Source organism: Hylaeus anthracinus, unplaced genomic scaffold, assembly GCF_026225885.1.
Source record: "Hylaeus anthracinus isolate JK02 unplaced genomic scaffold, UHH_iyHylAnth1.0_haploid 11994, whole genome shotgun sequence".
NCBI classification, from domain to species: Eukaryota; Metazoa; Arthropoda; class Insecta; order Hymenoptera; family Colletidae; genus Hylaeus; species Hylaeus anthracinus.
Window position 1 is genome coordinate 6211371 of NW_026534341.1, and position 26628 is coordinate 6237998.

General features: G+C 47.1%; 1 protein-coding gene across 2 annotated transcripts in view; it reads right to left on the reverse strand.

The window, feature by feature from the left end:
* LOC128888330 (uncharacterized) overlaps window positions 1-26628 on the reverse strand; it is a 260580-nt gene that overhangs the window by 195469 nt on the left and 38483 nt on the right. Inside the window, exon 2 of one of the 2 annotated variants that reach the window (XM_054145069.1) lies at window positions 2276-2347. The gene's annotated coding sequence lies outside the window, so the exon portion shown is untranslated. Of the gene's footprint in view, window positions 1-2275; window positions 2353-26628 lie in introns of both variants that reach the window. The other variant, XM_054145068.1, reaches the window with a different exon arrangement.

The window sequence follows — 26628 nt, forward strand, 5'->3', positions numbered from 1 at the left end:
AGAGAGAGAGAGAGAGAGAGAGAGAGAGAGAGAGAGAGAGAGAGAGACGGACATAGACACGGTGGAAACAGAGGCACGATCTCTCGCCTTCGTAAGCGCCTCTGTCAACTGTATGTTCGCCGTTGGCTCCGCGGTGCATCCGCATTGCTCACGAGCTGCAGGGCCCCTTCATGCCTCGCGTCCCAGCCACGACGCGCGACTGTGTGTTCGCGGTACATGCCGTTTGTCACCATTCAAGACGCTGACGCCGAATGCCGTGCGAGCCTCGCCTCTACGTCAAGATTCTCCACAAGTCGCTCACTGCACGGGGAATAACAACGTCCTAGTAGCTGGAAAGATCTCCCACGCGAGATACCACGGCCCTCTGCCGCGTGGACGACGTCGATGATCGTCGACCAATGGACTTATCCGAAGCGGTCGGTGGATCCAACCGCAAACCGCGAGCTGATCGCGTTTCGTTGCGCCAGAGAATTGTATTTTCGAGATTGAACGAACGTAGGTCGATTTTTTGGTTCTGAGGTTGATAGGAAGGACGGGCAATTGGTTCGATTAAAGGAGCTTTCGAGAAGAAGTTTTAGGAGCCTTTAGACGGTTCGGTCAGGTGACTCAAATGTAAAGCTTGACGATTTGTATATTACTTTTAGATTGTCATCACAGTTCTCGTCGAGTCTTTGCACTGTCCAAAAATCTCCGACAGAAGCCGCTCCGATGCCCGGCGGCGACCAGTCGATTCCGAGGTAAACTATTTAAAAATAGTGGCAGTTGGTACTTTGTCCCGAGGATATAGTTGAATGCACGACGAGACAAAGGGTGTATCGTTGATCCAATAGAGTCCTTCTGGCCGGCAATCTGCGCGACTGCGCGGTATCTTGCGAAATCAACGAGATTATCCTTTAACAGGAGCCAGGGACGACCATCTGTTAAGTGTCCTCATCCACATTGGATTCGTCCCTTAAGGGGCATATGCTTACGATGGCAAAAGAATCATGTGAAAATTTTCAACAAAATTAAAGGAAGTGTGGAACCCTAACGGAGGATGAACGTTTGAACGATGAATGTTTGAACGATGAACGTTACCTAGGACTGGCAACGAAAAGTATTTTGAAATAATAATGAATATTTTTCAATTATTCCACCGAAACAGTTGACAGAGAAAAGGCATTCTCCGAATTTTCTAGACGGACGTCGCGTCGTTCCCCATTCGTCGGTAGCTTCGCATGGTTGCGGATTATTGGAGACTTGCGAAACCGATAACATCGTTATCCGCGATAATTATCGCCCCGATCGGGGAACTGATTCACTGCGCGGGTAAAAATCCTCTCCCGTCGCGTTTCAAGTAATTTCAGCCGGAGGTTCTGTACGTAGTTTCGATAATTAAAATTTCCCATGCGCCGTTTGACCGATCGCTCGCGATAATCCAATTTCTGCGCGCGGCACGATTTGCATCGGTCCCCGCTCGTTGGTATTCCGATCGGCGGCCCGTCGAGCGATGTTGCTTCTAATAATGCGTCGTCCCTCAAAAATCTAGTTACCAAGAATAATGCTAGCGGTGAAATCGTTAGCAAATTTTAATTGTCATCGAGCTGAAGTATAAAAGATTTCACGCCTGAGAAGGTTTTACTCTGGCTTGGTTAAGAGTAGCAAATAAATACAGGTATATAAGATAACCAAAGCAAATTGGGTTTCAGAAGTTCGATGTATCGTAACTCCAGGCAATTTGGCCTTTGTTTATCAATATTCTATTAATGCGCTGGGTTGTGCTCGAGAAGACAATATCTGCAGGAGGCGTGCATCTGTCGCAGTTACGTAGCGGCGAGATCGCACGAGGACCAGAGATCACGTCCGTCATATGCAATAACGTTAAGATAACGCGAGCTTTATGGTGGCACGTATCTCCTGATCACAGCGCGCGCCTCGCGAACCTGCATCGTGATTTTCGTGATAACGCGAGACACCGTGTCCGTGCGCGGCGACCAGAGTCGTTTCACCGGCGACGGGATATTTATTCCCTAAATCCAACTAGACCGTAACCAGCCGAGTTATAACCAGCCGGCAAATTGCCGCTCGAACGCGAAAACTTGCAAAAATTCCGATGGCGAGCAAGCTGCTGGAAATCTAATAGCTAAACGCTCGGTAAATCCCGTTAGGGGTGATTCATTTTCGGCTACGAAGATGGCCTCTTTATTTACAGGAGCACGAGTTTGTGGCTTGATTCCTTCGAGTAAAAGAAGTTAACAGAGTCGTTTCTTAAAAATAATGTAGACTCTCAACATACCTGTCTGGCGATGCAGCGATTCGCACAGCGTGGATCTGCGCGTTCGTGTCCCTCGTGCCCCGAAAGCCGCAACTACACTGAAACAAAAAACATCGGAAAGGCCACGTGAAAAGAAGGAAAATGGTGCTCCGGTCCGGGCCGACCGGAAACATTGCGCCGCTGGCAATAACGGAACGTTAAAAAGCGACGATCCTGGCGACGTTGTACGTGTGCGCGTCTGCTTGACGAAGTTAATAAATGTTAACGTGGCGCAACAGTTTTGAATGGGCTTGAACGCTCTTTTATGTTACTGCGGCTTTGTGCCGGGGTGTCGTTCTGTCGCGCGGCCTCGCATTCACCGCGGTAACAAGCCATAAGCAGTCGACTAAACTAGCCCTATTGAGATACTTGAAAAGTAATCTAGCAGGGATTGACCCTGTTGCTCGCTTGCTATTTGTAAGCGGGTTTTTCAATGCGCCATCCACGAATTCCGTTAGCGCGCGTTGGCCTGACGGTGGGAACGCCTCGAGTCTAATTTCTTTTCTTTTTATTATCGCTTATGCGAAAGGAGAACACTCGGGAGTAGATAGACTGGATCTTTTGGTGCGGACTGACATTGGTTGGCAACGAGGTTTGTACGATCAGAGAACATTGAAAGCAGTAATCGACGGAAACGTCGAGAGGAACGATGGTCGTCAACCTCTATTAAGAGTTGACGCTGGAAGAAAGAAGAAGCTTCATTCGAAAACAAAGTACAAGAAGTAATAGCATCAATCTTAATGATAGTTCTTCCAACAAAGTTGGCCGAGTCTCCGTCCCACATCGTCGCTGAACTAACTCCGTGGTACAATGCCGACTTTCGTGGAATGAAATGCCTATTAAAGTCCTTGGCGAAGCATTTGTGTAACTGCACGTAAACTGTTGAATGTAATTGACGGCAGATGGTTCCAAATCAGAAGCAAAAGTTCTTTCGGTTTTATCATCAGTAAAGATTTATATTCGCCGAGCTTTATTCGCGCTTTATATTCGTCACCTTTCGTCGACCGGAAAAGATGGAGTAGCGTTTATGGCGCGCGGGAAGCGGATACGATGGAACGAAAAGATAATCGTAGGACCCCCGCGAAGTGTTCGATTACGACGATTACGATGCCGCGTTCGAGTACGCGCGTAACCATGAATAATGCAAAACACAAAGACGGCGTGATGCATGATCGGTCAAGTAGCATGCTAAACGGAATGCGAACGAGGAGCAAGCAGGAAGTGTATAACAATGGCGGACCACTCCGATTCGACGTACAGTTTGATTTTAGCATACAATACGGTATACTCAAACTCCTCGAGCTAGCATAACCTTTTCGCAGCTTCGAGCGGACGTCCAAGTTTACTCGTTCTCGATACAAACTATTCTAAACGCGTCGCGTTCGATTGCTTCGCGTTAACCCTCCTGTTTCGGTTTCAATTCTCCAATTTCAGGCGAGAGCAGTGTCGATGAGGATCCACGATGGAGAATATCGAAGAAATTTTACAAAAGTCGTGGAAGTTTTCGGAATGACTCGTTTTATCGGTCGACGAGTCAAAGCTCCGATTCGGGACATTGACTTCAAAAGAAAAGGCGATTATGCGATCGGCGATGTACTCGATCGGAAAGACAGGAAGAGCGACAGGGTGCAAATCCTTGAAACGAAGTTCACCGAGCCGAAAGGGTACACAAATTCGATCCCCGAAAATCCATTCTTCGCGGAAGCGTCGCCTTGGCGTTTCCTCGGCTGAACGAGCAGTGGTATTCGCCAGAGATACGTTTAACGCGTCCCCTAATGGCTCGTTACTATCAATGCCGCCGCAATCCGTATCGGAGACCAACTTGCCTGCCGCGTTTCCTTCATTGTGCCATCGGTAATGCGTCCTCTGCCTCCAGTCCCCCGCTCAAACGAGGCCTCAACCTCTGCCTCGATAAGGATGACGGTTGCACCCGGAGACAGAATCGGAAGCCTAATAGCGCGTGCGAACAATGGACGCGCGTCGTCATCAGTGCTACTATTGCGGAAAGTAAATTGCTGCGGCGAACGCCCGTCTTTGTCGATGGAAGATTAGACGGCGGCGTAGGCTCCCCCCCCCCCCCCCCCTCCCCCTGGCGACCAATTAGGCTCGTTTCTTCCCTCGTTTCTTCGCATATCTTGATTGAACCTATCTATCTCGAATGACTTTTATTTTTTTTTATCGAGAACGTAAGAAAATAAAATGATTTACTCGTAGCTTATTCAAGGCTCATACCTTCCTACTCTTCGACGGAAACAATTACGCTTACGCGAGTCTCCAAATCTTCAAGATTTACACTGTTTATGCGAAACTGTTTATCGTCTACGTTCCCCGTGAATTTGCGCCCGAAGACCTTTTCGGCAGCGATACCATAACCAGTTGACTCTCTCCGTGGCCTGGGAGGCAGATTTCCCGCGAAAGCTTCTTAGAAGATTCTTAGAATAATATTCTCACTTCGTTTAACGAGAAATCAACAGACGGAACTGGCGCAGCAGCCAGTTAATTTCCCGTTTCGCTGACTCAAACGGTGCATGCCGGAGGAACGAGTCGGGAATTCTTAAAACGAGCTTCCTTCTTCGATTCAAAGAGGGGTGGGAGGAAGATTGTAACGCACCTCGGATATCTCTCAATGCCCGTCAAATTCAATTAGGATCGTCTTGGCGAATGGGTAAAAGACGGCTTATTTCCTTGGAAGATGGCTGTCAGCCAGGGGGCATTAAGATGATGAAAAACCGGTCAGCTATTATGACTGGAAACGAAGCCGCGCGGTTGCTGGTTAAACAAACGACGCTCCTCCACTCGTCGCGAAAGGGTGAAACGCACCCCTGGTGGCAGCAATAATAATCGTCGCGTGGCGAAAAGGGGTGCCGCGTGCTCGTTCGTGTTTCGACGACCAGGCTGCCGTTATTAATAGAGAACGAAACAATTTCGTAACGTGGCCCGGCTTATTATAATCCCGTCTTTATACACTATGCGCGCGTGGATCCTCTCGCTCCGTTGCCAACCCTTTCCCACCGCGTGGCCTTCCCTCTTGCGTTCCCTTCTACCAACCCTCGCGACACCAAGGATTATCGTGTGCGCTCTCTCGAGGTCACCGAATTATATCCCCCTCCCCTCTGTCACCTGACGAGACCAGGAGGGTTCCTTTCTTCGGTTCAGCGAGCCAACAGGAATGCTCGTTTCACGCAGACCCGGAACAACCAGTTTTTCGAGACAACTAAGCGATACACCCTGAAGAGCTTCGAGCTGGTAATCTGGGAATCTGGGTTAGGCAATAACTTTTTCAAAAATTTTTCTTATATCAATTAAATCCGTAGTTCTACGGTTCTACTCGATGCGCTATCAAACTGATTACGTCGCCCGGTTATCTCGAAGCTGAACCAAACGTATCCAGCTGTCGAGTAGTTAATTAAATTATTTCATTATTAATCGACTATTAACCGAATCCAAACGAAACCGCGATTATCCAAAAACGGATCAAGTAGCTGATTGGCGCTGCATAATTAATAATCTAATTAAGCGACGGATTATGGAGCTCCGTCTCTCCTGATTATTTCAGCTCCGCGAGAATCAAAACTGGAAATCGCTGAGCTCTCGCGGATGCCTTGGAGGCATTCCGGCGATTTTCTCGCTTCTGGAAATACTCTCTAAACGAACGTTCTGACGCGTGTCGTAATTACCATATTTCGCGTTAGAACGTGACGCGTAACATGTTACAGAATAATTTGGAATTTCGATTTGCTGTCGAGATGAATGTAACATCGACGTCCGACCTGTTTGACAGTAGTATCTACGCGCGTGCGAAGCGTTGCGTGGACGTGGCGAATTAAATGTAAATCCTACCGCGTCAGGAACAGAGGAAGAGATATTTTGACCGAAGACTTATTGATCGTAGACACAAAGTTCCTCGAAAAAATTCGATAATGGAAATAACGTTGATCACAAGGGTGGCAGTTTGAAACTAAAAATCGTCCAGCGAAACCTTGGTTAAATGCATCGTCGCTCGAACCGTCAAAGGCACACGGATTTTCGCGATACTTGTCGCTTATCTTCGTCCATCTGATGGCGGGTAGGACGTATCGGCTGGCAATCCATTAGCGTAGATCCCATGCGTGACCACGGACGAGATCGTGTGGTCGGACCAGGAATCATGGCTGATCCAGAATCCTGAACGTTCTGGTTTCTGCCGCGGCCAGTCACTCCCCCGCCATCGACTCCCTGTTCAAATATTTAAGGCGCGGAAGTACGATACGTACGATGGGTAGTAGCGCAAAAATCGACCCTCGACGATTGCACGTTAAAAGTTAAACAGGTGATGTCAAAATTTTACGCGTTAGTTGTTGGCTGCCTTCGAGTAGAATAACTCGTAACGTACGTGTTAGTTGTTAGAGAAAATGTAGCACGCGAGACATCGCGAAGGGAAAATTCTGTTCGGTTTTCGGCACCCTGGAAAATTCATCTCACCGAGAATGAGCGTGCAGACTCCGAGAACATTCATCGTCGCCAGGCTGCCAGCAAACGCGAGCCAGCAGGTTTCACTGACCTCCTGGAATTTTCCTAGACAGACCTAAAGCCATCAAGCCCGAATGCCTGACTCCTCGGATGCGGGGGGCCTCGCACCGACGAGCTTCCATGGATTTGCCCGAGAATGTTTACCTAGTAGACCGAAGTCGAAGGGAGATGAAGGATTAGAGACGGGTAGCAAGGTGTCGGTCGGTTAACCCGAGAAGTCGGTGTGAAACTCGACGTCGGCGAGGAGAAGACGAGCCTTCCGGAGTCAGCAGGTGCGCGAAAGCCCACCAATACTAAATTACGCGATATTATGATAACGAGGAAGTTCGCTTGTCTTTGGGGTTAGGATACGAGAGAGCGTCTGAATGCCGCTCGACGGAGTCGAAAGCTTTGATATAATTAACGAGGGGAAACGCTGATAACGCCGGCCAGCGAATCTACCTCTTCCCTCGAGTGGAACCTCCTCGATCGTGGATCGAAAGGTTCGACAAGTCGACGGAGTAATGTCAAGGAAAGATTCGAAACTCTAATCCTGCTTTTCGATACGAAGATATTCGTAAAATGAACACGACATCCTCTAGGTTCGTAAATACTATAAACAACGAGGACTGGATTCTTTGAAATTTCGGGCACGAACACGATCGTAATAATCAAACGTCGGTAATTTCCAACGACGCGCTACACCAACACCGTCGCGTTCTCTTATTGCATTCTGGAGGATTCAATTCGGAATGTTAGTTAACTAAGTTTACCCAGTACACCAAAGGCAATGACTCGGGCGGCGCTCGCGAGGTGGGGCGAACGAGGAAAGACGAAGTTCGTGTGACGGTCGACTGACCCCGAGAAATCAACGTGAAACTCCAACTTGGACTAAGCAGATGTTCCGCCAGATAGGGTCGAATTTCAGAATCAGAGATTTTCATTAAGGCGCATTAAAGATTCGCCGGTGCTTGCATATTAATTGCAACCGGAAAGCTCGCGTTTTAGGGGCTAATCTCTGCTTTTACGCGAATTAAGAACGCCAAGGCCACGAAGACCTCTCCGCTTTTGAAATTCGTTCGTCGCGATAATGTTATGAGATGGCGAGGTTGGATATACACAAGGTACATACGCAGATATGTTATTCGACTCCACGGTCGACGGAACATCGTAAATCATCCTGTGCGTTGCTGCAACACGGCTACTAGGATTAACTCGTATAATATTCATCTACCTATAGAACACTGTTACATTGCAACATTAAGAAACATCGAGAAACTACATCCATAACGATGCTATCTTTCACAGCCAGAAAAGTTAAACTTCAACGTCTGCCCTGGTCAGCACAGTCGTTCGATTTACATATCACCGAGCCACTACAAGTCTAGAGAGAGTCGAATGGGGTAACATTCCACTTGAATCTATTCAAATGTTGTATGCATCTAGTCCAAGCACGGGACTTGTATTACAGGTTAATGGTGGCCCGATGCCATAATGAAACTTTTGTTAAAGCAAGTTAACAAGCGCCGTACAATTTGTAACGGAATTTCTAATTAAACAGTGTTAATAACCATCGTCTAAATTGTGTCACGAGCTCAAATTGCGATAGGGAATCGGCCAGCATCAATTTTCGATTGTACGCTGAAGCAATGCTTAAATTGCGCCTTGCCTTCGTGCTTTTACGTCCGCCAGCTTGCCCCCTGTTTACCATTTTGCAAAAGGGAACGTCTCGTGTCTTACAATTACCGACGCACGCTGTCGACTCCCTTACTGCGCGCGAATGCCCACGAATTCACAGACGCCAGTCGTGACCCGGCAACTGAAGGTCTAACTACCGCCTCGTCGGATGCATTCGAGTGTGCGACACTGAATTGCATTCAGATATAATTACCGATGCTTCAGCGAGCACCGCGCGCCATTAGTTACAGATGCTGGCGCGAGCAATAAATTACCATGATAAACACACCGACTGATTCATCATACTTATTCAGCGGAAGAAGGTGAATTAACGATAATTTACATCGGCCAATAATAATCTCCTTAAGCCGTTTCTCGATCCTTTGTGCGGATGATATTTTAATTAGACCTCGCGCTTCAGGGTATGGGCATCAAAGCACAGTAAACACGGAGTTTAATTCCTTGACTCGCTACCGCGTTGGATCGTCGCAAGCGACTTTTTCTCCGTGTTCTTTGAAGGCGAGCTGCAACAATTTACTCGATCCTCCGTATGCATTTTCTTTGGTCTACTTATTAACAGCCGAAATCGTACTCTCCTACAGGTATTTTCTGCGAGTTTAAAGAACAAGTTTTCGACAATGTACACATGTTAACGAAACGATCGACATTAATTTAGTAATTTCAACAAATACTGCAACAAAAGAGCACGGGACCAGCCTCTTGGTAAATTTCGCAAGACGTTCGAGAGTTTAATCGAAGCGTGTCCCCGTAAGTTCTTTCGTTCGGCAATTATAAAATCTCCTCCGACTATTCTCTATCGAAAGTAAAAGAGCAGCCGGGATTTCGCAGCGCTCCGAGCTGGCTGGGATCGAATAATTAAACGAATCAACGGGCGTTGCACTCGTAAAAGAAGAACATTATCGCATCTATTCGCCGGAAGTCACGGGAAAATCGACAACCGTGAAACGTCGGGCAGAGGTTGGATCGTTAGAGAGTTGGCCGTGTGCTTGGTCCCGCCGACACGCTCGCATCCAGCTCGTTCCTCTAGCGCAGTGATTCTTAACCGCCGTGCCTACAGTCTAATAAAGGACCCAGACGGTATAGAAAAATTGAAACGTCGAAAATATGTTTCTATCTGACGAGAGAAGCTTACCAGTATTCAAAAAATGCGGTCCCAGTATCGCAAGGAGTTCGATTAAACTATATATAATATCCACGCCTCTCATACCTAACAATAAGGAGTCAAATGAGAACACAAATCGTAGAGTACGGGGTTGGTCGTGTAGGTAAACACTCCGTGCCTTATTTTTCATTTAATATATATTTATATTTAAATTCCTGGCTGTGCTATATTTTTTTTCTGGGTTTATATTCCACCCGTTTATTCAAGACGAAAAATTGCGTCAGATTTTCCTCCCCTGCAAAAGACCAAGAATTTCCTCTTAAACCGCGGACTCCAAGAGGTTAAGAACCACTGCCCTGGCGAGATCGGGAGTGTATACACACCTGGTTTCGTGTGCACGTGGGGAGGGACGAGGAAGAGAGTGTCGGCTTCCAGAGACGTTCTAACCAAGATAAATTCGAGCGATTAAGGGAAAAAGAGGCGAAGGGTGGAGAACAGCAGCGCCGAGCAGCCAGAGGCGAAAGAGGAAGTCCGACGCGGAAGGAGAATCGATAAGGAGTCCGGGGCCCATCGATGCCTCGAGAGACGATGCCAGCGGGGGAAAGGAAGAGGGCGAAAAAAGTCCCGTGTCCAAAAGGAAACGAATAATAAATTTCCCTTCGGACCGTAAAACAAAGCCACCTCGTGATCCGCTAAACCGACGGGATAAAACGCGTCTGCGGGGTTTCCTAAGGGGTGGAGCGGTCCAAGAAAAGCGACGGGCGGTGAAACGCATCGGTAATGAAGCGACAGTAAAAACAATCGTCCAAGAGAAATCGGATCGGAAAGAGGGGAGACGGAGACTTGGAAACTGGAGAAGCGCGAAGTGATCGAACGGAGAGACTTGGGGGATGATGAGGTAGCCAAGGAAAGCCGGGGGGACACTCCAGAAAAGAACACCGGGACTTCTTTACGAGCTTTAGCAGGTTAACCCGTTTGCACCAGATCGCGATAAAATGGTGATCGAGGGGTTACTACAGTTTCTGCTTTTGGTAAACGGAATACGTGAATACTTTGGTAATCAGTCAGTGGGTAATAAACAATTTTATTTTTCAACCCTTGAAGATCTGACACTCTGCGTAGTGTGATCATGTCTACAATTGAAAAAAGGAAAAATGGAAAGGAAGGTGATGTTTGACAACTAGCCGGATAGCCCTCCTCGTCAACATGAATTATACAAGCCCCAAAATCGTAGTGAATTGGTAACGATCCCCTTCTAAGAAAGGTCCAAGGCAACCAGACAGTGAAACGCATTTGCGATGAATAGCCAGTAAAAACAATCGTGGAAGAGAAATCGGATAGCAAAGAAGTTGGAAAGCCTGAAGAAGTGCGATGTGGCTGAACGAAGAGGCAAGGAGCATCGATGATGAGGCGGTAGCCGCGAAAGCTAGAGGGACCCCGACGAAAAAGGCGAACGGCGACTCGGGGTGGCGTGGGGGCGTGGGAGGGCGAAAAGAAGCCCAGAAGAAGACGTAGCATCGCGGGGAGTAAATAAAATATTCAGGAAGCCCAGGCCCCGGGGCGTTTGTTCGTGGATGCAGGGGTGTCTGGCCGACGCGGTGGACGAGGGTGAAGTCGGAACGAGGTTGAGGGTGGGGCAGCGGTTGAGTGGAACGAAGGAGGAACCGGTGGCCACATATACGGGACTCCGGCGCGGACTACGAGGCGGTTTTATCCCGTGGGATTCAACGTGGACGGTGGAACGGGCTGCTCGCGGAGGAGTATTGCGGGTGTTGGCGTAAGCGTGTGCACCCCTGCCGAGTTTTGCGACCAGAAATCCGCACCTGCCTGCTGAAACACCTCCGTAAGCCGACCATAGTCTAGCACCGATTTCTCGGCTCGAATCTACCACTCGTGGACTCTTTCATCCCTTCAAGAGGGCGACTTTGGTCTTAACCAGGGATGAGGATCCTGAGGTCTCTTCAGGTGTTATGTGTCAGCCTTCCGGTATACTTCCAACTTTGTCAGTATCCATAAATATTCGTACCCTCTGTGTTTATTGAAGGGATTTGTCTAAACGAAATAATAAGTTCGATGTTTCCAAATAAATTGTTCATTATATACACAAGTGTGAAGTTTATCCATATATATATTTATAATGAAACATTCATTTGAACACATCGAACCTATTATTTAATTTAGACAAACTTCTTTAATAGGCATAGAGGGTACGAATATTTATGAGAAGGACTGTATATTATCTTCTTGCTAGTAGCATCGAATTCAACAACTGTACCGTGATCCCCACCTAGCCAAGCGACACCAAAACTATAACACACGCGCGTCTAACAGATTCCCAGGGCTAGCCTGTATCGCCAAAGTGAATCGATAAATCTAAAGACCTTCTTGGCGTTACACAGTCCAATTGGAGCCGCAACGGGATAAAATACCGAGCGTCCGCCCAGCAATATCCACGGCGGGCCGATCCGTCACCGTTCGAAGCCACTATTTCAAATTACAGGATTCCAACGGCAGGAATAATTCAAGCGTCGCCGTTCCTATTCCCGTCCATTAACTATTTATACGGGGCCAGAAGTAAAATAATCAAATATGCGGCGGTCGGAAGCGGCGCAAAATAAATTCCCCGAGATCGTAAATCACCTTGCGTTGAACGGTGTAACTTTGTTACGCGGAGGCAGCCGCGAGCGACAGAACGCGCGGACAGGCGCGGGATTACGCTGGAACTGGATCCCTTCGGTCTCGCCGCGGACTTCTTCGTTAATTTTGCATCGAGCGTGTCCGCGAACGGTCCGATTCGTGGCCCGCGCGCAGCTACCCCGCTGAAAACGCGACACAGTGTTCGTTGTACCGGCCCTAATCCGCGACGAGGACGCCTGGCGATTTCGTAGGGAATTAATCGATCGGGAGGGGCAGGCAAATTCGTGCGCAGGTATTAAAGGATTTCCCCACGGTTCCTGATAATTCGATTGTACTCCCGCGTATACACAGAGCTAACTCGCTGCTGTACCGACGAACGCCCGAACAGAATGAATCAAATCCATGGTAAATTCCTGGTTACATGGGCGAGAAAAATGCTCGCCCGGGAGTCAGGACTCTCCTAGCGAGCCTCAAAATATTCTGCGTGGAAATTTCGCTGAAGCCTTTTGGACATAGTAGAGGAAGAAACATCAGCTTTAGATTGAGAAGAATGCAGAACGGTAAGGGAGGAGTATTACGAAGGCTGACTGATACATCCGACGCGGTACGGGCCGATACTACTTCCTGAGCTGCTCTTACTCGGTACTCGATCTTAACGCATTCGCGACCGGCAGATATTTTACGTTTCTAATACCGAATACTGACGAAAATAATAAAATTCTGAAGCTGGACATCACAAATTTTGTCATAACCAGGAATAGAATTTAAAGTGACGTGAATTCACGTTAGCAGTCATGAAGTGTTACCCATCAAAGTACACATCGAAAACTATTTTCCAGCGATATTTCTTGCAGAATATAATATATTTTTCAACTGGTCACGGTGATAGAAGGCACATCGCGAGGAACCCTCAATGGAATTGCTCCCATCCAGTCGACTCTTTAGCTTCCTCGTCTACATTCGAAGCGTCGATCGAGAGCGATTGCAAACAGACGGAGGAGCATTTTTTGTCGCCTGGGCGTCGCGATCGATAATCGACAGACACCTTGACGCCCCCGAGAGAGGCTCAATTTGTAAAGCAGAATATCAGGGACAGCGTGGCATTAGGAAGCTTGTCGAAAATCGACGACCTGGTCTTTATCCGCTTTGCGCTTTCGGCATCAGGAGAGCACGAAAGACGGTAATTGCTTTCTCCTGGGTCCCGTAAAGAAAATATTGTCACTGTCGTGGCCAAAGCGCGGTTGATGGCATAAATTTAGCATAGAGAAAAAAAATAGAGACGGTAATCGCCTTATCTTCCCAGGGATCCTGTGGGCGTCCCATCGACGGTGGACGTTCCTCTCCGATGCCGACGGCGAAATTCAACCGAGATTTTCCGTACGGTCGTCGGTTGGTTACGCTTCCTGCGGCAAGTCGCGTTGTTTACGTAGCCAAATATATGATAATGCATAGTAACGCGACGAATGAATATGTAACAACCGCGACGGAACTTTAAATGATTGTTTGAACACGCCTGCTACCAGGAATCGGACAAACAACGAGAGAATGGAACGTGAAATACCATCCGAGGTTGCGGAGGCGTCCTTTGATGGAGACGTCTGATAATAATACTCTGCCTACCGCGAAAATAACATGTGCGACAACGGTGCTTGGAATAGACCACTGCTGAAACTTTTACGTACAAAACTAACACAATTTTTGTGTACTGCGAGAATAGTGCAATATTTTATGAAAACATCTGGCTATGTACGATTAATATTTCAATTTGTTTTCACGATCTTTGTTCCGTCCAAAACATGCTCGTTTGTATAATAAGCTTCCTTTGTTGGCCCGATATCCCGTGATCTCGAGGATTTCACGCTCGTTGACCTCTCGCTGATAAAAGTAGGAATAATCACGTGGATCCTCCGATAATTTGATAGAACACAGAAATCGTGCAAGTACGCGATACTCGCGCGATAATAGCGGATTATGGGCCTGCCACTCGAATAGAACACGCGCATGGAAAGGGGTGGAAATAAACGAGGAAGGAACGAATGCCCGCCGCGCTATGGCGGCTGCAAAAAAAAGAAAGTGGCATTCGCGTGGTTTCCTCGGTGAAAGAAAAGAGCAAACCACAGGGAACAAGACCCGAGGCACTCGGGGTAATAGGCTTAAGTTATTAAAAGGGAGTCATCAGGCGCGAGTATCGCGAAGCGTTGCCCCTTTTTCCGAGAGTTGCGCTCTTTTTCACGACGAACGCAGCTCTCGAGATCGCCGAAAGCCAGGATGCGACGCTTACGAATCCTTTTTCGACTATTTTCTTTAAACACTGCGTCGTTTTAATCGTCACCGAGGACACCGAGGGAAGATCGCGTAGTCGTAGACGTTGTATTTCTAACAGCCGTAACATGCCACGTAAAGTGACCTGTCGCGATGACGAATTAATTATGCGCTACGCGTGCGCTGCATAATTAGCAAGCCGGCGATACATACTTTGTTATCGCGGGCGTACAATGCATACGCATAACGATACAGAATAATCGCCGTTGTACCGGTCGATTGGGCCGGTTTACCGATGAAAATAAAACGGTAAACGATGTGTTTCGATGGGCAATTATTGCTCCAAACATCGAATATACTAGTATTATTAACGCAGGCATCGCCCGAGGCAGTGCATTGCCGCCGCAGAGCTGTTGCGCGTTTAAACATTTACTCCTTCCCGAAGCTTCCCGAAAAGATGGCCATTATCGAGGAATTATGAATCGTGGAAGAATCGTTATTTAATTGTAGATCACAGAAAAAAATTCGCGCGCGAATAGCATTGCGAGCGATCGATGGAGCAAGTCTCGTTCGCGAAGCGTGCCGAGAAGAAATCACCATAAACAACCTTATCTTCGATAACGACAAGAATTAATGCCTTTCCGCGAATAAGCAGCAATAAATCGCTGCTATCGTTTTTCCAGCAGCGGTGGCGGTAACGAACAGGGTCAAAGAAACTTCCATGACGCGTGCAACGATATCCTTTAATCTCGCCAACGTTTTATTTACCACTTTCAACGTCGCGAACCGACAAACGCGCTCGCTAACCGATCCCTTGATTTAGTGGATTTTCTGCACGGGCTTCTCCGCCTGGTAGCAAATACCCGAAGCGTAATAAATAACGGGAAGTAACGCGACGCACAATAGGAAAATGGTGGAATCAGTTGTGCCCGCGAACCGCGCGCACCAGCTTTGCCAGCGTGCCGCGATAAATCATTAACTCGAAGCCGGACCGCGTTAGGCGAGTGCCAAGGAATCGCCTCGATAAATCTTGTTTTCGATAATTGCAACGAAAGCGCTACTACCGCCACAGTATTAATAAATCATTCCGTTCTCTGGCCGGGAACTGGGACACCGCGACGCCCGCTCGATGAAATGAAAAATGACGGATTTTTCACGCGGAATCATCAACGTCGTCATCGTCTCACGATTAAATTACTCGGTGATCGATCGTTAACAGTTTATCTTTCCAGACTATTGTTTAAAATTCATTTTACCATTTGTCGTTCGAGTATTTTCGCAGAAATAATTTAAGACCTCCGCGACTTATTTTTATATCCGTGATGTGCGTTTCGAAAAAGTATGGGAACCACTGGTTCATGGGAATTTTTCCACGGTTGCACGTTTCACGCCGATTCGCATGCCAACCGTACGTTCCCTTTTTTGCTGCGTCTTGAAATATGCATCGGGAGATAAGTCGCAGGTGTGTTCGTGGTTACGGTCGCGAGAGGTTTCGTAAAACGCGCGACCGTGGTAAATGTACTTTTTACTGGAAAAAAACACGCACGCTGGTCGATCTAGCGCAATCTAATTAAGATTAATATTCTTAACGAGACGCGAGTCACGCCATGATTCAAAACTCGCTACAACAAAAAAATATGTATATATATTCCTCCGCGGAACGTCATGTCTGGGAACACGGTAGCAATTTAGAGAATTCCCGCTATCCGGGGTGGATGAAGGAGACAACAGAAGAGAAAGGAAGTACGCGAAACGTTTTTGCGTGGTTTCAACTGTCGCGAATTCTGGAGTACAATTCCTCGAAGGTGGACAAAGAGCCGCGGGCCATACGGTATGAAAATCTCGCGAAAATTAAAAATCGACGTTCCAGTCTGGAAGACGCCTCTGCAAAGGGTTGAAAGAAGTCGACGAGTATGTGTGTACCAAGGCTGGAAACGTCTGTGCGAAAGGTGAAAAGGCGGGATACGATATGAGTGGAATGCTTTACGACCCCATTTTTCAGAAGATCACCTTCTGCACCCCCATCCTGGTCCCTCTTGCTCTTCCGCGCTTATTTCCTCCGTTCCTCGGTACCTCCTTTCACAGTCCTACCCTCGCCCTCTGGATCTTTCCTTCCTCCTTCTAACGGTACCCTCCTCACTGTTCCTGGCCCTCCCTGTTCCTCGTGGATTTACCTACCACGTCCGTCCTCCCGCGTATTTGCATACTACAGGATCGCTCGCTTGATTTCACAGAGGCTCTTCGATCTTCGAACTGAAATTTAAAGGCAAGCGCTTCCCAACTCCTCCGTGGGGGCTTAAAAGCATCATATTTTACGTCCGCCGTCCCCGTCCCGGCTCCTTTTGTTAGCGGAGAGGCCAACCGAGCATCCTGGAAGATTTGCTGGACCCTTGATCTCCTCTCCCCCTTTGGATACTTTTGCGTTTCGATTTCTGCGATCCCACATCCGAACTGACTTGTTCATCGATTGCATTCGAGATGCTTTCTTTGTTTTGCTACAGCGCTCCTGGCAATGCTCTCTCCAACGGTTTGATAATGGTTTGTTACATTCAAAGGCGATTCAAATAATTTGTCTACGGCGATGTTAACCATGATGAAATATTCTGGGTCCTCTCCTTCGATATCGATGAAATTAAATTCACCTCAAAGCGAATTAGAAGAAGCTGGGGCGCCATCGCGAAATCGTTTCGACCGCCTTTTATCCTGCGAAGAGGTCAACTACTCTGAAAATTCGCTGGATTCGTTCTAGGCTGCCCCATTCGGTACGCTTCGTCGGTTCCCAGTATTCCCGGGGCCGAGGTCACTTCGGGCACTCGTATTTTCGTATTTCAATTTCAAGGGTGGAACGTTTTCCCAGACTATTTTGAATACCGCATCCGCCCGTGCACACGGTCGCGACGCGAATGAAAATTTTTCTATGCGGTTCTCTAACGGGGACCGTGCTGCAAAAGTCGCTTTCGGTTTATTTTCCAAGCGTGACCCGCTAAGCGACTCTCGATAATTTATTTAATCGACTCCTTCACGGGGACATCGTATCCGCGAGCATTTCACTCGTCGCTTCAGACGTTTTCGACGATTACGCGGAGTCGAGCATCGACCACGTCTGGAAATATATTTGATTAACGATGGATGGTAGTTTCATTGATGGAACATCTTGAAATTCTCTAGTTCAAACATCTGTATAAATATCCTTAAGGATGAAGCAATGAAAAAAGAATATTTCAATGTTTTCAGTTCTTCTTAACCGATTATACTAGCAAGTATGCCTGAAAATATTCTTGTATTTCCCTCGCCGATGAATTTCTAGAAGGTCTCCGCATGCGGTACCGACGTCTCGATATCATAAATATGTCTCACGATTCACGGGGAAGTCGAACGACTTAAGTACGGTAAAAAGGAAAAGTAAAACTCACAGGGTGGCCGACGATCCTCCCCTTCTCTCGATCGACGTCCATCAGTGAAAACCATTTGAAAGGCTGAAAGCACCAGAAACGAGGCGAAAGGGTGGAAAGTGGCTGACTTTTTGGGCTGGACCCTTATAGAGGACGGTCGAGGTATAAGAAATAATAAATGAGACCATTAAGTCCGTGAATTTTCCTCGTGCACGAGGGTGGAAGAAAACGAGGCGAAAGAACAAAAGCCCCTGAGCTTGCAGTCTTTACATCCCACGGTCTTTATATTTTCATACTACCTTCTCTTTCTTCGCTACCTTGCCACCCCTCTCTGTCGATCGTGCGCGCCGCGACTCGGACACCCTCCGCCTCTCTTTCACTCTCGTTCGCGGTAGCGCCAGTCGACGGGTCTCTCGTGGTCGTCGCTGGCCGGACTTCGTAAATTTGTAAAAATATTTCGGCGTGTAATCTGCGCACGGTTTGTTTGCGGAGCGGAGAAATCGAGAGGACGCGAATTGAAATCAAATGGCCGTCCCGAATGAGCCCCGGCCTCTGACCCTCCGCATTCCTTGGACCCCTTCGTTCCATCCAGATTACAATGTCAATGGAACCCGTCGAAACGGTGTTTTCACAGGGAATAAAGGGATTCCTTTCCGTATCAAGCGACGATCGAACGATCACGGTGAAACGTATAGACGAGCCGCACGCCGAGTAAACAATGTAAATTACTAAAGACTGTCTGGCAACCAAATGCATCTGCGTTCTAAAAAGGCGCACTTTCGACGAAACAATTAATCCGTCGATTGCACAAACAACAAGCCGCGTATTGTTAAAGAAAAAGATCGCATACTTTATAGAATTTCTTTTGCTCTTAGTTTGATAGCTCGACGACCAGTTATTCTTCCACAAGCTTCTTCTTTCAAGATTAGTGGCGCCACTGATTCGCGTACTCGCCGTGCGCCGAGCCTCGAACCTGATTCTACTTCAAGCAGAATCGTTCCGGGTGAACTTCCACGCGAGGGAACCCATAAAATACGAAATTTGAACGCGGCGAGCGGTCGATAACGGGCAAGATCAAACGCGTGCCGAGTTCCATCTGTGTGTAACGGAGCAGCGGGAACAAATCAGGCCAAGATCATCGGATGCGCATCATTGCTTCTTCGCTGAAAGTTTACCCACAGAGTTAGGGCGCAGGATCCTCCTCTCGTTTAGGATCACTTTTTTTTCCGGTGCATGACTCGAGAAGAACCATGACCACCCTTCATTTCTGTTCCATCTTTCCCTTCGGTTCAAGGCTGAACGAGCACCCTCTCTTATCGGCCTCGAACGTCCATCGCACGTGACACCGTAGAATGCACTTTTAAAGAGCGCGTGTCCCTCGACGAATCGTAAATTGATTTTTCTCCTTCTCGCGGTCATTGTCCAATCCACGAGCGCCATTTGTGGCATAATCAGGTCGCAACGGAACGATCCTGCCGACGAATTCGATAATTTGCTGCCTTGTGTGACACGATGTCAGAGTATACCAAGTTAACAAATTCATTCGACTTCAATTTAAGTCGTTTCCCTGGCAAATCAGTTTCTCGAGCAAGTGTCCTCGGCTCCCTATTACATTTTATTTACGTAAATGATCTGCATTCCTTTCCCTCTTATCGCCAAGCTTACGCCGTCGATATAGAAATGGAAATCATTATGCTTATAATCCAGGTAAAGCTACCCATGCATTTAGCGATGTAAATAACATCTCTGAATAGTCTATATAAATCGTTATGAATGAAAGATACCGAATCTCTAAGCGTATACAATCTTGATAATAGAAGAATATATTATTGTTTAATATATATTTCGATTTATCAGGAAGTAAATGGACGAGTACTTTAACAGTTAGCAAAGATGTAAATCATCGAACTTTGAAGTACCGCGACACTTCTATGGAAACGGTAAAAATGGTGGTCGACGTTGCGAAATCATCAGCCCTCGTTTCGCGGATGTACCGCCATTCCACGGGAAAGTCTCTCGACAATGGATCCTTTCAGAGGCAACGAAGGAGCCTAAGGAACTCTTTGAGCTGCGAATAAATCGCTGACGTCCACCGAGGAGATAGGCGAAGGGGAGTTTCCCAGCGTCGGGTAAATCGCTCGTTAAAACAGCCTATAGAGACGAGCGGAATCGCGGAAACGTTCGTCGCTCGTCTCTATAAGCTGTTTTAACGAAAGGAACCTCGCAGAATAACTCCTATCCTAGATTGTCTAAAGGGGTTGCCGAAGAAGGGGCGAACGCTGCGAGCGAAAACCGCGAGAAGTTTGGTCCCCAGAAATTTTTCAGATCTGACTTGAAGAGTCGTCTATGCAAACCGACACATACCGCTTTAACCAGTCAACTGTGATTGCAAAATCAAAGGAAACTTTGTTCTACAAAATGCGCCGCCATTTCATCGCGGCGAGAGTCCCAGTGAATCTTTTCGCGGGCGTACAGTAGTCGAGGACCGATCCTTTCCAAGCCACTGTAGCCGAGTTAAATCGAAATATACTAAAGACTTGGAAGTACTAATTTATAGAGGAGTATTGCCTTTAACTTCTCGATTGAAAAAGAATGCCGATCCCCTTATAACGGTCTGTAAGGGCGGACGTAATAGCGGAAACGTTCATCCCTCGAGAGGAAAGAACGAAAACCACGAGAAATATTGTCTCGGGCGGCGAAATGCTCGCGAGACACGAACGATTACCGGATCCCGGGGCGACGTAAATGCGGAAAGCGAACATCGATCATCTCGAGCAGAATGTAATAATTTTAAAGGGGGCGAGGGGGGGGGCAGGTCGGGGATTTCACGGCGAGTGTCAGCCACGTTTCTCCTTCTTTTTTTTTTTTTTATCCTTTACCTAGTCTGCCGAGGACAAGCACGACTCTGAGCACGAATCTCTCTTTCGTTCCAGGGACACCTGTCTCCCCGGTTGTCGCGAGAAAGATGGCTTTTCTTCTTCATCGTCCTTATGCTGCAGAATCGTCTGTATTCCGCAGGAAGGGGACATTAACGGGACGGGGAACGTTGGAACGGACTCGACGATTCTCGTTATCATCGTTCTCTCGGATAAAGGGGAATCTATTCGGAATCAAATCGATGAGAGACGGGAGGGCGCGCTAACGGATTCGAGAGACCAACTCCATTGATTCGGTACTCGAGATATTTTTCGATAACGTTAGTCCTCGAATAGGAGGAACGGAAGCTCTTCTTTTCCTTCAGGTCCTCTGGAAATCTTCGTTGCATTGTTAAAACCGGCAAAGAGAAACATTATATTTTGCGATACATTCTGGAGACGTTTGCGATTGCACGTTCTCTAGAACAAGAGAAAGAGAAAAATATATTTGGATAGTTTAGAAGAGAATGTTTAATGTTTAATGCAGTCGCAAGTATAAAAATGAAGGCTAAAATTCGATGTTTTATAGGCCTGAATCGAAATGGATTTTCACGTGAAATCCCAAAGAACGAGGAGGAAAACGGGGACGCCTCTTAAACTGTTCTATGCAGCGCGTAGTAAATAAATACTAGCCACGAGTGGAGTGTCGATATCGCTGCGTGCCCAAACCACCGACGAGGGTAACTGCACTGTTGGAGAATCGTCCAAATCATTTTCCAAAAAGGACGCGATTTACGCCCGGAAGCGGTTCGTTAGTTTTAACCGAATTCGAGCACCATTTTCTGGCCCGCGTTCGGAACGACGCGAATTACATTTTCGAATTCAGTCGTCGGTTAACGCGAATGCACGATCACCGAGCGGATAACCTGGTCGAAAATGTGGTTATCGTCGAGACAGATCTCGCCCCAGGGGTCGCGGAAAAGTGAACTGTCGCGAACTTTACGTTCTATTAGCTCTGTTAAATTTCGTCGTTTGCCGCGCCACGGTGGACCGGATCGAATGTTTCAACGACATATTTTCCGCAACTTTGGAACCGTAAAGGATCTCGGAATTAAACTCGATCTGAAAAACGATTTAATCACGGCCCATCTCTAATGGCGTCCAATTTAGTACGTTTAACGTTTAAAAAGCAAATGGTAACATGGAGATACGCCGCAGATTTACGCAAACGTTGTGCTCCTCGAAAGTCTGTTGTACGAATAGGGATGTTTGCCGAACGATTGTATATCACGGTGGACTTTCTGGTTGGTCAGGGTGGGGGGTGGGGTGGGGGTGGGGGGGGAGACATAAATTCTATGCAAAATCGATGTACACCTCCGAGGGCGTGTAATATTTTACGTTAATTGTACGCGGGGAACAATATCGACGATACAGTATTGCGTTACACCCGGTTGCTATAAATGAATACGTAACGAGCAACCGATACTGCAGGTGGTAATAATTATATCCCACGCGAGGGCTGCGGTAACCGTTGTTCGATGATGATTCAGGACGTTCCTATTCATCTACTTGGGAAAAAAGCCATCGATTGGATGCCGGATACGTTAAACGTGATTCGACGGAGAGGGTGTCGCCATCGTTTAATTAATTTAAATCAGGATAACAGAGGACAATTTAACGGCGCTACTTTCGCTAGTATCAGAACACAAAATTCATGCAGAACAACCCCTTAACACGTTGGTCGACACGTGACACAACAAATTAATTTTAAAGTTAAAAAATTAAATTCTCTGACAAATGTTAAATTATCTAACTTTCGGTAGTGTCGAGACAAAAGTTTCAACACGGCAAACGTGTTAATCCTTTTCAGCTGTTATTTTTTAGCGAAGCCAAGTTTCTTTTCAAAATAAAATGAACGAAGCGTAGGAACGCTTTGTCCAATGTTTTCCTCGAGCAGAACTGGATAGAACGATTCATCGTGTCTGACGTTCGGAGAAAAGGTAATGTTTCGCGGAGGACAACACCGGGTGCCGTATCAGCCAAAGGTCGATATCGTCGACGAGGAGGACGCATGATTTGCGAGCGCCTTTCTCCGAAGCGATCGGGAAACGCTGAGTGTGGCAGCGAGAAAGTGGCTGCAGTAGTTAGGTGGACAAATGATAGCTAATAAAACGGAACTGGAGCGGAAAAGGAATCGAAATAGCCAGAGGTTGCCCCCGTCGCTGTTACGACGCATTGTTAGATGGAAAAGCGATAAAAGTGTAATTGATTCAAATGCAAACATTATTCACGTGGATCCGTATGTTCGGGCTAAAGTATCGCCAGGTGGAACTTGATGCTAGCAAAGTATACTCCGTACGTTTCTCCTTGTAATAGCCTCTGTTTAACACTTCGCTACTCGGCTAGTTCGCTACTGGCGATCCGCTGTTATTTATTATGTCGTTACAACTTTGGTGCCGTTGGTTCGGATTTTTCTTTGCGCGCGAGAACCCCGAACTCCTTCTTCTGCAGATCGTTTAAACCAGTTAACCTCGACAGGGACAATATTTCCTTCTTCTATTGGGTCCAAACTTCTTAGTTCGCGATTGCGCGTACACGACGCATGTCGTAGTCGTATCTACCCTACTTTCCAGAATTTATATGCAGAGTAAATACCTGTGACGAGAGGTTCCTTTCGGAATCAGCTGCGGACTCTTTTATGTTAAATTTCAGCGACTTACCTGAAACAGAAAGGAAAAATCTAGTTAGCAACAAAAAACGAAAATTTCTCATAATGGCGTCATGTTTGCGATTGAATTCTTACAGGAAGAGACTCGACTGAGTTCGATAATATCACGTCGCGCAAAAGGAGAGTGTCGACAACCATGATGCACGATTTGTCGAATAAACGAGAGAAAAAAAGCGCTCGAATAGGAAAGAATAATCGAAGCAACGAAGAACGATCTTCTAGGACGGTGGCAGGTCGATTATGCGCTGTTATCGGAGATATTAGCCGGAATTCAATTCGCACTTACAAGCGTGTTAACAGTTATAAATGACCTTGTTGACCAAACCTGTCGGCTGTTCCGTGCAAACCGTCTAATGACCTACCGCTAATAACTGTTACCGCCTCTTGTAAGCGCGTTCAGAATACGGACCATTAATTCCGCGCCACTAAAGTGTATTAGCGCCCCTAATTTACCACTCCGAGCCTGTTATTTACAGTCGGAGGACGCGTTGTTGCGACAGCCTCCTTTACGACCTCCCTGAAACCTACTATTCACGATGCCAGCAACGCTCTTTTTCCCTGCACGACGCTGATGCGTTTGGATATTTGCAACGCCAGGTAAATCTGCGTCGTTTGGACGAGTATATCTCGAATGCTGGGAAAACGAATGCATCTAAACGAGCGCATAAACAGCTTGCTAAAAGCTGGGATCCCTTTCTCCCTTGTTTTGCTAACGGTCGTTGAAACGCCACATAATTACCAGATTTCGCACGAAATAGACGGGTATCGCCATGTTCGTATCGAAGTTGTTAATAGAGACGAGAGGATTGCCGATTCGCGGAAGACAGCGTTGAAAATCCCATAAACCGGGGCGAGCCAAGTCCTCGTGTATCGTTAGCAAAACCATCTGCCAGGGACACGCGTCGACTTCGAGTTTGGTCGCGTTTATGACTTGCTCGTTCAAACTAACTAAAGTTCGATGATGCCGTGTTTTCCCTGGTGGGTGGCAGTAATATACTCAACGCTCAATGTTCACGCCCACCGTACTTATTGGGTGTAAAGCAATGTTCATAACGACGGAAACGAGTTCGAGATAAGGGGGCAAGAATAAACTTAGTAAGCAAGTAAGTTGATAGCTCGGAAGTAGATCGGTACGAGTCCTCGTCATGTTTTCGATTGAATTCTTACAGGAAGAGACTCGACTGAGTACGAAATAAGGAAGATCTTTCTGTCCGCGAAGGGGGATGCTAGCGAGTTATCCGTGAAAGGACTCGACTCATAAATACTGGGAATAAATATGAAAGTTCTCCGCGACGTCGCAACTATTAAATCATTTCCCTGGCCAACAGTTGAATTACTCCTGGAGATACGCTCGGCCAAGAATAATTATTGGATGGGCAATTCCATAGGGGAATATCATCGGCATAAATCGCGGATCACGATTCCCCCGCGCGAAGTATGGCCGCCGCGGCAAGAGAGTTTCCTTTGTATTCTAAATAGATAATAAATATCGGGAACGGCGTAAAAAGTTTTCGGCGTTATTGCCAGTGAAATCGACGATATCGTTCGATCGCGCACAATGCCCGTTAGGATAAAGGATGCCCATGAAAAAGTGGCTCGGCGTCTTTGGGTATCACCCACTCGAGCGCGGAGGTGGACACCGAGTATTAACATATTTACGAGCGCCATGAATTCGAACCTTCTCCGACCCACTCCCTCGTGCACGATCTCGCTCTTTATTTTTCTTTCCCCTCATTCCCTCGCCGTGATGCTCCAGTCCTTTTTCTATCCGCTCCAACGTTGCCACATTGGCTCTTTTCACACCGAATTCTAAAAATCAACCCCCTTTCTAAATATGATCCAAAGTAAGATGGCTCCTTGACTTGTTCAGAGTCAACGATGGCATAATCGAGGGGATGTTTTCCCTCGCAAACAAAATACAGAATTTTCTTTTTCGTATAGGGTTACGTTACAAGGACCTAATAGAATATTAATGTCACTGAATTTGTTCCAAGGCGAGCATCGCCAAAAATTATTTTATTAGATCCGCCACGAACTAAAATTTCAATCTGGCAACCCTGATCCGTTCGTCTTTCCTTCCCGTTGGCAAAAGCGCGCCCCTTCCAGGCCGAAATCGACATCGATCGACCAGCGAAGCACATCGAGAAATTTGGTCGAGCGTGTCTCTTGTCCTGCGAGACCCTTTCCACTCTCATCCCTCTCTCTCGAGGACTTTTCACCCCTTCTTCGCGCTCGTAAAAATGCGCGTGCAAACTTATCCGGGCACGTACACGATATTTCTTCTCTTTCCTTCTCCTTGGCCGTTCTCCTTCCTCCATCCCTCTGAGTCTTCCAGTCGCCCTTTGTCTGGCACAGCGGGCGGTGCCACGCGGGCTGATCTCTACCGAGGATTGCGCCACCAGAAGGGTTGGAGTGGATGAATCACAAGAATGCCGAGCTGGTCTTTCCAAGATTTCGACTCGAGACGCGATCGACCGGGTCTGTTTGCCATCAGGGGCAGCGAAGCTTAATTATGCTTTGGCCAGTCGAACCAGTCGACTCGATTAATCCGTGCTCATACAGTCCTCCGTATTATCTTTCTTAATCTCTCATCGAACGAACCTTCCTTTCGACTTACTTCCTTTTACTCACACATTTACCCACACATGTGACAATATAATGAAAAGCTCCGTATTAAGAATGATTACATTCATACAATTCAACGTGAAAAACGAAATTCCGTCGTATAAAAAGACTGAAAGCTTTTTTCTTGGAACGGGGTAACTTCCGTTAAAGCGATATTAAAATTCAGCCCGTCGAGATCAATGGATAAATGTTGACAACGGCTCGGTCGGTGTATCGGCTATAACGTTAGATCGTTTTCTGCAAACCGCGCCGAAGATAAATCGCGTTAGGATAATCCGATTGGTTAGCGTACGGTTCTGAAACGTCACAGATAGTAGTTCGATAAAAATCCACGTCAATTTTAATCGGTGTCGGTGACGCGACCGATACGAAACTGGCGTACGATTAAATTAACCGGCTCGGCGAATAGAAAACTCGGTTAACGATAACGAATTTTTCTTTTCCACGGATCCCGACGGTACACCGCTGCCTTGCAAATGAGACGTCCTGGAATTGACTAACTGAGAGTGTTTTCACGCTCCTTGAATATTTGAAACCAACGAATCGCT